Source organism: Boleophthalmus pectinirostris, unplaced genomic scaffold, assembly GCF_026225935.1.
Source record: "Boleophthalmus pectinirostris isolate CB_2022bp ecotype Guang Dong unplaced genomic scaffold, ASM2622593v1 HiC_scaffold_13, whole genome shotgun sequence".
NCBI lineage: Eukaryota > Metazoa > Chordata > Actinopteri > Gobiiformes > Gobiidae > Boleophthalmus > Boleophthalmus pectinirostris.
In genome coordinates this window covers 6,099,911-6,109,230 of record NW_026571036.1, presented here as the reverse complement: position 1 = coordinate 6,109,230, position 9,320 = coordinate 6,099,911, and positions in this window count along the sequence as shown.

Sequence of the window (9,320 nt, the reverse complement as noted above, 5' to 3'; positions counted from 1 at the left end):
TTGGTTCAGCACAACAGTAAACAAAGCGGTCGAGATGGATGTAGACGATACATCCATGGATACAAACGTCGCATTTTTTATCGCACCTTTAATTCGCAAGTTCACCTCTCACAATGATCTTTAACAGACACGTTCACTCTCTCGTTTTGTTTGCTGTTGTGTCGGCAATTACTCGGACACCACTGAGCGTTCCGGCGCGTTACAAACGTCACGACCAAACAGCAGCGATTGGTTAAACAAAAAAAGTACCTGCCTACTGTCGAGCAAACAAATCCTAATGCTGCGAGGTCAGACGGTTTCCACGAAGTAAAACCGGCTGATGAATCGGGCTAAACTTTATTGTACCTGTCGGGAAATTTGTCGTCTGCGTTTGACCCGTCTTTCAATGTCTCTGTGGCACCTCATCTCCAGATCTTGAGCTGGGACTACCTTAGCTGGAGGGTTTGACCTGTCGTGCATGTTTTGGGTTGATGGAGGAAACCAGAGTGCCCAGAGGAAACCTACTCAGACACAGGGAGAACATGCAAACTCTGCACAGAAAGGCCAGAGTGAACCTTCTTGCAGTGAAGCGCGAGTGTGCAGTGAACCCAGTGAACCTGCGTTGCCGGAGCGTTGACCTGCAGATCAAGGACACGTGAGCTTTAAACAGTGACTTGTGCTGAACAATCATTCATGAGACAAACTCTGAAGATCAACAGTTTATTTTACTCATTTACTGCTTTTTATGGTTTTGACTTTACTGTCTTTTTATTGTTTTAAGACTGGTATGACCAAATTTGAGCAATTTACCTTTTTGTTGTCTTCATTTTATGATCTCTGTGCATCACTTTGTAAAATGTGATACAGAAATAAAGTGGATTTGGTTTTGAACATCTCATCATGTGTTCCGCAGTATGAGACACTTCAGTCTGGGAGAGATACAGGGTTAATTTATGTAAAAATATCAGGTATAAAAACTCATTCTTACCCCAGTCCGTTCATGTTTGTGTGTTAAAGGGACAGGCCGGAGTTTTGGACATGGGACGTCATTTCCTAGTGAACCGGAGTGTTGGAGACGTGTGGAGACACTTTTTAAAATATTCCATCCAGTCCTTGTATTTGCAGAGGTCGCTGGTGCTAGACTAGTGCATGTCAATGGCCATAGTTATCCTGCCACTACAAACAGTCTTACCCACTCCACAAAACACCCGAAACAAATCTATTATTACACCAGACCGTCGATGTAAACGTCTGTGTCGATAGAATAATCTTAGAAGTAAAACCAACCTTGCATTTGAAGGATTTATGTCTGAGCAGCAGCAGTAAGTTGTACTTCCTGATAGAAAACTCGGCAGCGGCGGACTGATATATGAGAAAATAGTCCCTCAACATGCGATGATTCATGCGACGCAAGGTTAGTTTTATTTCAAACATCGACACAGACATTTACATTGATAGTCTGGAGTAATAATAGATTTGTTTCGGGTGTTTTGTGGAGTGGGTAAGACTGTTTTTAGTGGCAGGATAAGGATATGACTGCTGACATGGAATATATAGGCTCCATCTACACTAGTTTGTATTCGAGTCGTTTTCGTTGTGGATGCAGTGTTCGTTCACACTAATCCGGCTCCAGAGACAGAACGATCTGATGCCACCAGCTCCCACGAATTCATCTGAGTACAGATCTGATGCGGCAGTGTGTGGACGCCTGAAAACTCTGATACTCTGACGTAGGAGCTCTAGTTGTGTCCTTATTGGACCACGTCACTGAGACTTGCTCCTTCCTGATTCACTGGGTTCGTGACATCGGTCATGTGACGCTATTGCGGAAAACAGTTTAAACAAACCAGACAAATGGGAAAGAGCGGAGCTACAACCGCTTGCACAGAACAGACTCACCATCAGCAGAACACCCCTCTGTCACAGAAAGAACACAAAACTGTATATTCCACTGAGTCGTGTCCTTTTTGAGTCAGACAGAAGCTGAACCGCATCAGGACACAAGGAGCGAGCTGTTTTTTGAGCTTAGTTTATACAAATGAGTCATGTGGTTTTAAGTTTTGTTCCTGTAAAATGTAAACAAATACGCGCAAAGCTGTGTGGACACAAATTTTCTGATACAGTGATTCAGTGATTCGTCTCCACACGTCTCCAACACTCTGACTCACTAGAAAATGTGGTCCTATGTCCCCAACTCCGGGCTGTCCCTTTTAATGCAAACATGATGTGACAACTCTGAGCCAAATTTCCCGACAAGGAGATGTGGGAATTAATTTCTGTATTTTTAGTTTTTCATTCATGTTAATTCACCATGCAGTGTGGAAGGGGTTCAATGTTCTTGTACATGTGTCATAAAGAGAAGTCAGTGTCTGAACTTTAAAATGTCAATGAGTTTGGGACATGTTATGATGGACTTTGTGATGTATATGAGACATAAAGGGGGAGTGTCTGAACTCTTTAACATATGACTAATCTGTGTTACACTGTCTAGTCAACATTTCTGTGAATTTCCTGTAAATACCAGTTACAGTTTGTCAATATTGTGACGAGATGGTCAGTATAAAGCTGTCAGCTCTTCTTGTACTGTTGAGGTGACGTGGAGAGATGCTGTGTGAATCAGCTTGAATCAAGAGATCTGTACCTGTGTGAGCCTAATAAAGAGACATGTTTGTGAACACCTTTAATCCTTCTGGACTCTCTTTTAAGGCTCTTTTCAGGCCCCTCCAGAAGAAGCTGACAGAGACGAAATAAAAACTTAAACCAAACCTTTTATTCTCAGTAAGTGTCTCCCGTGGAAGCCTAGAACCTCCAGAATTCCCTCCTTGAGCTTCACAGGCTGCACTGGCACCGACTCTGGGGTTTAGTCTGTGAACGTTCAGCTCAGAGAGAGACATTTTCAGGTTTAAACCAAACGGATTTCAGCGTCGATGTTTACCTTTTATCTAGGGACACAGATCGAGACAGGTTTATGAAATTGAAACTCTAAATCTTCCCCGCAGTTCCCTCATTTATGTATTTTTGAATCACGTTTTTCTCACACCGATGTCAGAAAACGCTCGTCCGCCTGTAGCGCCCCCCCCCCTCCGTGTGGCTAAGTGAGGACAGTCTGTATCCTGAGCTGACAGCGGTATAGGAGACAGCGTGAGTGATGGAGACTACATTTAGTTCTATTAAGTCTGCTCTTTAGCTTTATGTCTTCCGCCTGCAGCACTCTCCCGGGACCTGGCTAATGTGGCGTGTGCGTATAAATCCGACGACACGTGAGACGGCGAGCGCCAGAACATCCACAAACACGTGAGATGTAACGTCGTATAAAGAGCCGCTCATAAATATATCAGAGCGGTGTATTATATGTATGTATGTATGCAAAAGACGCTATAAGGGAGTGTGATGTCGAGATGATCTACGGGGGGGCTGGTGTTTACAGTGTGAGGTCATGAAATCCACGAGTCGTTTACAAGTTTAAACTGGGACTAAACATCTAAACTCCGCCCACTGTCATGTTTCAAACAAAGCAGGAATAAAACCAGGACTAAACCAGGAATAAAACCAGGACTAAACCAGAATTAAAAGCAGGACTAAACCAGGACTAAAAGCAGGAGTAAACCAGAATTAAAACCAGGACTAAACCAGAATTAAAACCAGGACTAAACCAGAATAACTAAAACCAGGACTAAAAGCAGGACTAAACCAGGACTAAACCAGGACTAAACCAGAACTAAAACCAGACCTAAACCAGAACTAAAAACAGAACTAAAACCACGACTAAACCAGGACTAAACCAGAATTAAAACCAGGACTAAACCAGAATTAAAACCAGGACTAAAACCAGGACTAAAAACAGAATTAAAACCAAGACTAAACCAGGACTAAACCAGAATTAAAACCAGGACTAAAACCAGGACTAAACCAGAATTAAAACCAGGACTTAAACCAGGACTAAACCAGAACTAAAACCAGGACTAAACCAGAATTAAAACCAGGACTAAAACCAGGACGAAACCAGAATTAAAACCAGGACTTAAACCAGGACTAAACCAGAACTAAAACCAGGACTAAACCAGAATTAAAACCAGGACAAAACCAGAACTAAAACCAGACCTAAACCAGAACTAAAAACAGAACTAAAACCAGGACTAAACCAGAATTAAAACCAGGACTAAACCAGAACTAAAACCAGGACTAAACCAGGACTAAACCAGAACTAAAACCAGAACTAAAACCAGACCTAAACCAGAACTAAAAACAGAACTAAAACCAGACCTAAACCAAACTAAAAACGGAACTAAAACCAGGACTACACCAGAATTAAAACCAGGACTAAACCAGGATTAAAACCAGGACTAAAACCAGACCTAAACAAGAACTAAAAACAGAACCAACAGGACTAAAAGCAGGAGTAAACCAGAATTAAAACCAGGACTAAACCAGGACTAAAAGCAGGACTAAACCAGAATTAAAACCAGGACTAAACCAGAATTAAAACCAGGACTAAACCAGAACTAAAAACAGAACTAAAACCAGGACTAAACCAGAATTAAACCAGGACTAAACCAGGACTAAAACCAGGACTAAACCAGGAATTAAAACCAGAACTAAACCAGAATTAAAACCAGGACTAAACCAGGACTAAAACCAGGACTACACCAGAATTAAAACCAGGACTAAACCAGAATAAAACCAGGACTAAACCAGAATTAAAACCAGGACTAAAACCAGGACTAAACCAGAACTAAAACCAGGACTTAAACCAGGACTAAACCAGAACTAAAACCAGACTAAAACCAGAACTAAACCAGAACTAAAAACAGAACTAAAACCAGGACTAAACCAGAATTAAAACCAGGACTAAACCAGGACTAAAACCAGGACTAACCAGAATTAAAACCAGGACTAAACCAGAACTAAAACCAGGAACTAAAACCAGAACTAAAACCAGGACTAAAACCAGGACTAAACCAGAATAAAACCAGGACTAAACCAGACTAAACCAGAACTAAAACCAGACCTAAACCAGAATAAAAACAGAACTAAAACCAGGACTAAACCAGGACTAAACCAGGAACTAAAACCAGGACTAAAACCAGGACTAAACCAGAACTAAAACCAGGACTAAACCAGGACTAAACTAAAACCAGAACTTAAAACCAGACTAAACCAGAACTAAAAACAGAACTAAACCAGGACTAAACCCAGGACTAAACCAGGAACTAAAACAGGACTAAAACCAGGACTAAACCAGAACTAAAACCAGGACTTAAACCAGAACTAACTAAAACCAGGACTAAACCAGACTAAACCAGAACTAAAACCCGTCCTAAACTGGCTGGGCTGCAAGGGGGCGCCGCGGGGCAAACCCACTCCAGATCTTGAGCTAGTTTTAGTCAGGACTATCTAGCTGGAGAACTTGACCTGTTGTGCATGGTGCAGGGCATATGGACGCACCTAAACCAGAACTAAAACCGGACTAAACCAGGATTAAAACCAGGACTAAACCAGAATTAAAACCAGGACTAAACCAGAAACCAGAACTAAAACCAGAACTAAAACCAGACCTAAACCAGAACTAAAACAGAAAACAAAACAGACCTAAACCAGAACTAAAAACAGAACTAAAACCAGGACTAAACCAGAATTAAAACCAGGACTAAACCAGGACTAAAACCAGGACTACACCAGAATTAAAACCAGGACTAAACCAGAATTAAAACCAGGACTAAACTAAACCAGAATTAAAACCAGGGACTAAACCAGAACTAAAACCAGAACTAAAACCAGACCTAAAACCAGAACTTAAAACCAGGACTAAACCAGAATTAAAACCAGGACTAAAACCAGAATTTAAAACCAGGACTAACCAGAATTAAAAACCAGGACTAAACCAGAACTAAAACCAGGAATAAAACCAGGACTAAAACCAGAACTAAAACCAGGACTTAAACCAGACTAAACCAGAACTAAAACCAGAACTAAAACCAGACTAAACCAGAATTAAACCAGGACTAAACCAGGACTAAACCAGACTAAAACCAGGACTAAAACCAGAACTAAAAACCAGGACTAAACCAGACTAAACCAGAACTAAACCAGACCTAAACCAGAACTAAAACCAGGACTAAACCAGGACTAAACCAGAACTAAAACCAGGACTAAACCAGATTAAAACCAGACTTTAAACCAGAACTAAACCAGAACTAAAACCAGGACTAAACCAGAACTAAAACCCGTCCTTCAGCGCGGCTGGGGCTGCAGGGGGCGCCGCGGGGCAAACCCATCTCCAGATCTTGAGCTAGTTTTAGTCAGGACTATCTTAGCTGGAGAACTTGACCTGTTGTGCATGTTTTGAGTTGATGGAGGAAACCAGAGAAAACCCACCAAGACACAAACGCAAATGCAAATGCAAACTCCACACAGAAAGGCCCGAGCGAACAGGAGATAGAACCCAGAACCTTCTAGAGCAGCGGTTTTCAGTGAAGCCCTCCTCTCCCTGGGGACGACAAAGAGCCACTGGGAACGGTCCACATCTGTACACATCTGCAGCAGATAGAAAAGCATATTGGTAACTTCCTGCGTGTGTGTATTAGCTGTGAAATTAAGTCGCCATGACAACCTACTTACAGTCTGGAGCATCACCTCTTTTGCCTCGTACACGCCGCGTGGACCATGTCTTCTAACATACGCTCACTGCAAGGGCTGTGCCTCTAAACCAGAACTAAAACCAGGACTAAACCAGGACTAAAACCAGGACTAAACCAGGACTAAAACCAGGACTAAACCAGGATTAAAACCAGAAACTAAAACCAGGACTAAACCAGGACTAAACCAGGACTAAACCAGGACTAAAAGGACCAGGACTAAACCAGGATTAAAACCAGGACTAAAAACCAGGACTAAAAGCAAGAGTAAACCAGGATTAAACCAGAACTAAAACCAGGACTAAACCAGGACTAAAAGGACTAGGACTAAACCAGGACTAAACCAGAACTAAAACCAGGACTAAAACCAGGACTTAAAAACCAGGACTAAACCAGGACTAAACCAGAATTAAAACCAGGACTAAAACCAGGACTAAACCAGAATTAAAACCAGGACTAAACCAGGAAAAAACCAGGACTAAAACCAGGAATTAAAACCAGGACTTAAAACCAGGACTAAACCAGAACTAAAACCAGGACTAAACCAGAATTAAAACCAGGACTAAAACCAGACAGAAAACTAAAACCAGGACTAAACCAGGACTAAACCAGAAAAACCAGGACTTAAAAACCAGGACTAAACCAGACTAAACCAAAACCAGGACTAAAACCAGACTATTAAAACCAGGACTAAACCAGAATTAAAACCAGGACTAAAACCAGGACTAAACCAGGACTAAACCAGGGCTAAAACCAGAACTAAACCAGGGCTAAAACCAGAACTAAAACCAGAACTAAAACCAGACCTAAACCAGAACTAAAACCAGAACTAAAACCAGGACTAAAACCAGGACTAAAACCAGAATTAAAACCAGGACTAAACCAGGACTAAAACCAGAACTAAAACCAGGACTAAACCAGAAATTAAACTAGGACTAAAATCAGGTCTAAACCAGGAATAAAACCAGTTCTGTGTGATGTCATGTAGTACCTGAAATTGCAGTGGCCCCTGGAGCCAGGACACTGTTGACCACAAAGCTGCAAATGTGCCTATATTGCACAAATGTTTTCAAAAACGATTAGAAACACTGACATTTACATACTTTAGTAGCAATAAAAAAAGTATTTCTACTGATGTTTTTCTCCCTTAACTCACCTTTAACTGGTAATCGTTTACTCTCACAGCTGAACGTGAGTGTCCCGAGCCTAACCTGAGTACTCGTGGTGGTCGGAGGGTTGGGAGGGCAGATTGGCAGTTTTGCTTCCATCAGTTTACGACCACAAAGTATGAAGTGAATGAATAATGCAGCAATTTGTCAAGAGACTCTGAGCTAATGCATTGTTGTTGCCAGCATGAAAACAGCTGCAGCCAGTACGCCGTTATACTTTTACGTTTCTAATGATAAACTGACATCCTAAACTCTGGGAAGTATTACATTTTTATAGACACATGGCATTTCATCTTTGACTGTTATTAAATCAATAAGTGGCACAGAGGAGAGCAGAATAATCCCTGGACTAGACTCCGAGGAGCGTTCCTTTCGGGCTTGTGCGGCTGGACGGTGGGCATTGATTGTGACCAGTTTGGATCAATATCAGACAAACGGTGTCTCGACTTAACGTGGGTACAACAGAATGATCATTGTGCAATCATGACGAGAGATTTTCAGATCTGTACGAGACGCCTTCTGACTCTCGAGGGTTGTCAGAAGCATCAAAAGTCAGATACTAATCAATACTGAAATTAGAATTGAAGCTAGATACTCGTCTGAGCAGAAATGAGCCGTTTCTGAATCACTTTAGAATGATCTTGAGCTGTTTCAGAACACGTATAAGAGCACGTAGACAAGTACACGCCCTTGGACCACTATGAAACCTACCTGGACCACTGAGGGATTACACAGATATAAGACCACGTGGGAATATGGTTGTATCAAAATCGGGTTTGAAAATGTAGTAAAGAGAGAGAGAAAGGGAGCCAGCAGTGTCCAGGGGGAACCAGGTGAACACTAGTCAGGCTGGTGCCACCTAGTGCCTACACTCAATTTCATTTCTCTCCAGCAACTAGGTCAGGAATCAAAATACAATAGACGGTTCATAAAAACCTCAGAAATTTTAGTTCTGGCACCAGCCAATCAGCAAAGAGCCATATATTCTGTGTTGGCAACGATTCCCGATCGAGGATTTAAAGCCGGAACAAAGAGAATGTTTGGTGAATTTTATCAAGGAGAAAGACGTTATTGTCCTTTTCCTACAGGATTTAGGATTTAATATACAAGTTAGCCCCGTTAGCAGTGCATTACATACGTCACGACCAAACAAGAGCAATTGGTTAAATGATAAAAAGTACCCGCCTACCGTCGAGTGAACGAATCCTAATGCTGCGAGGTCAGATGGTGATGAATCACCACTTTCTGTCCTTTTGTTCATTCCCTGAAAGTATTTCCTCTGAAGGTCATCTGCCACATTTGCTGCCACATATGGTGTAAAAAGTCTGTAGCATCTCAAATGTCTAGAGGTTGTGTCCTTTGAACTGCACATGGTTCAAATCCCATGGTAAATATATATATATATATATTAAAAAAACTGAGGTCAAAAAATAAAACGTTTCAAAAACTGCTGAGTGTGTGAGACAGGTAGTAGAGGCCTACGCACACCTGCAGGACCCAACGCAAAACAGTACGGCGTGGGACACATTTTGAAAGC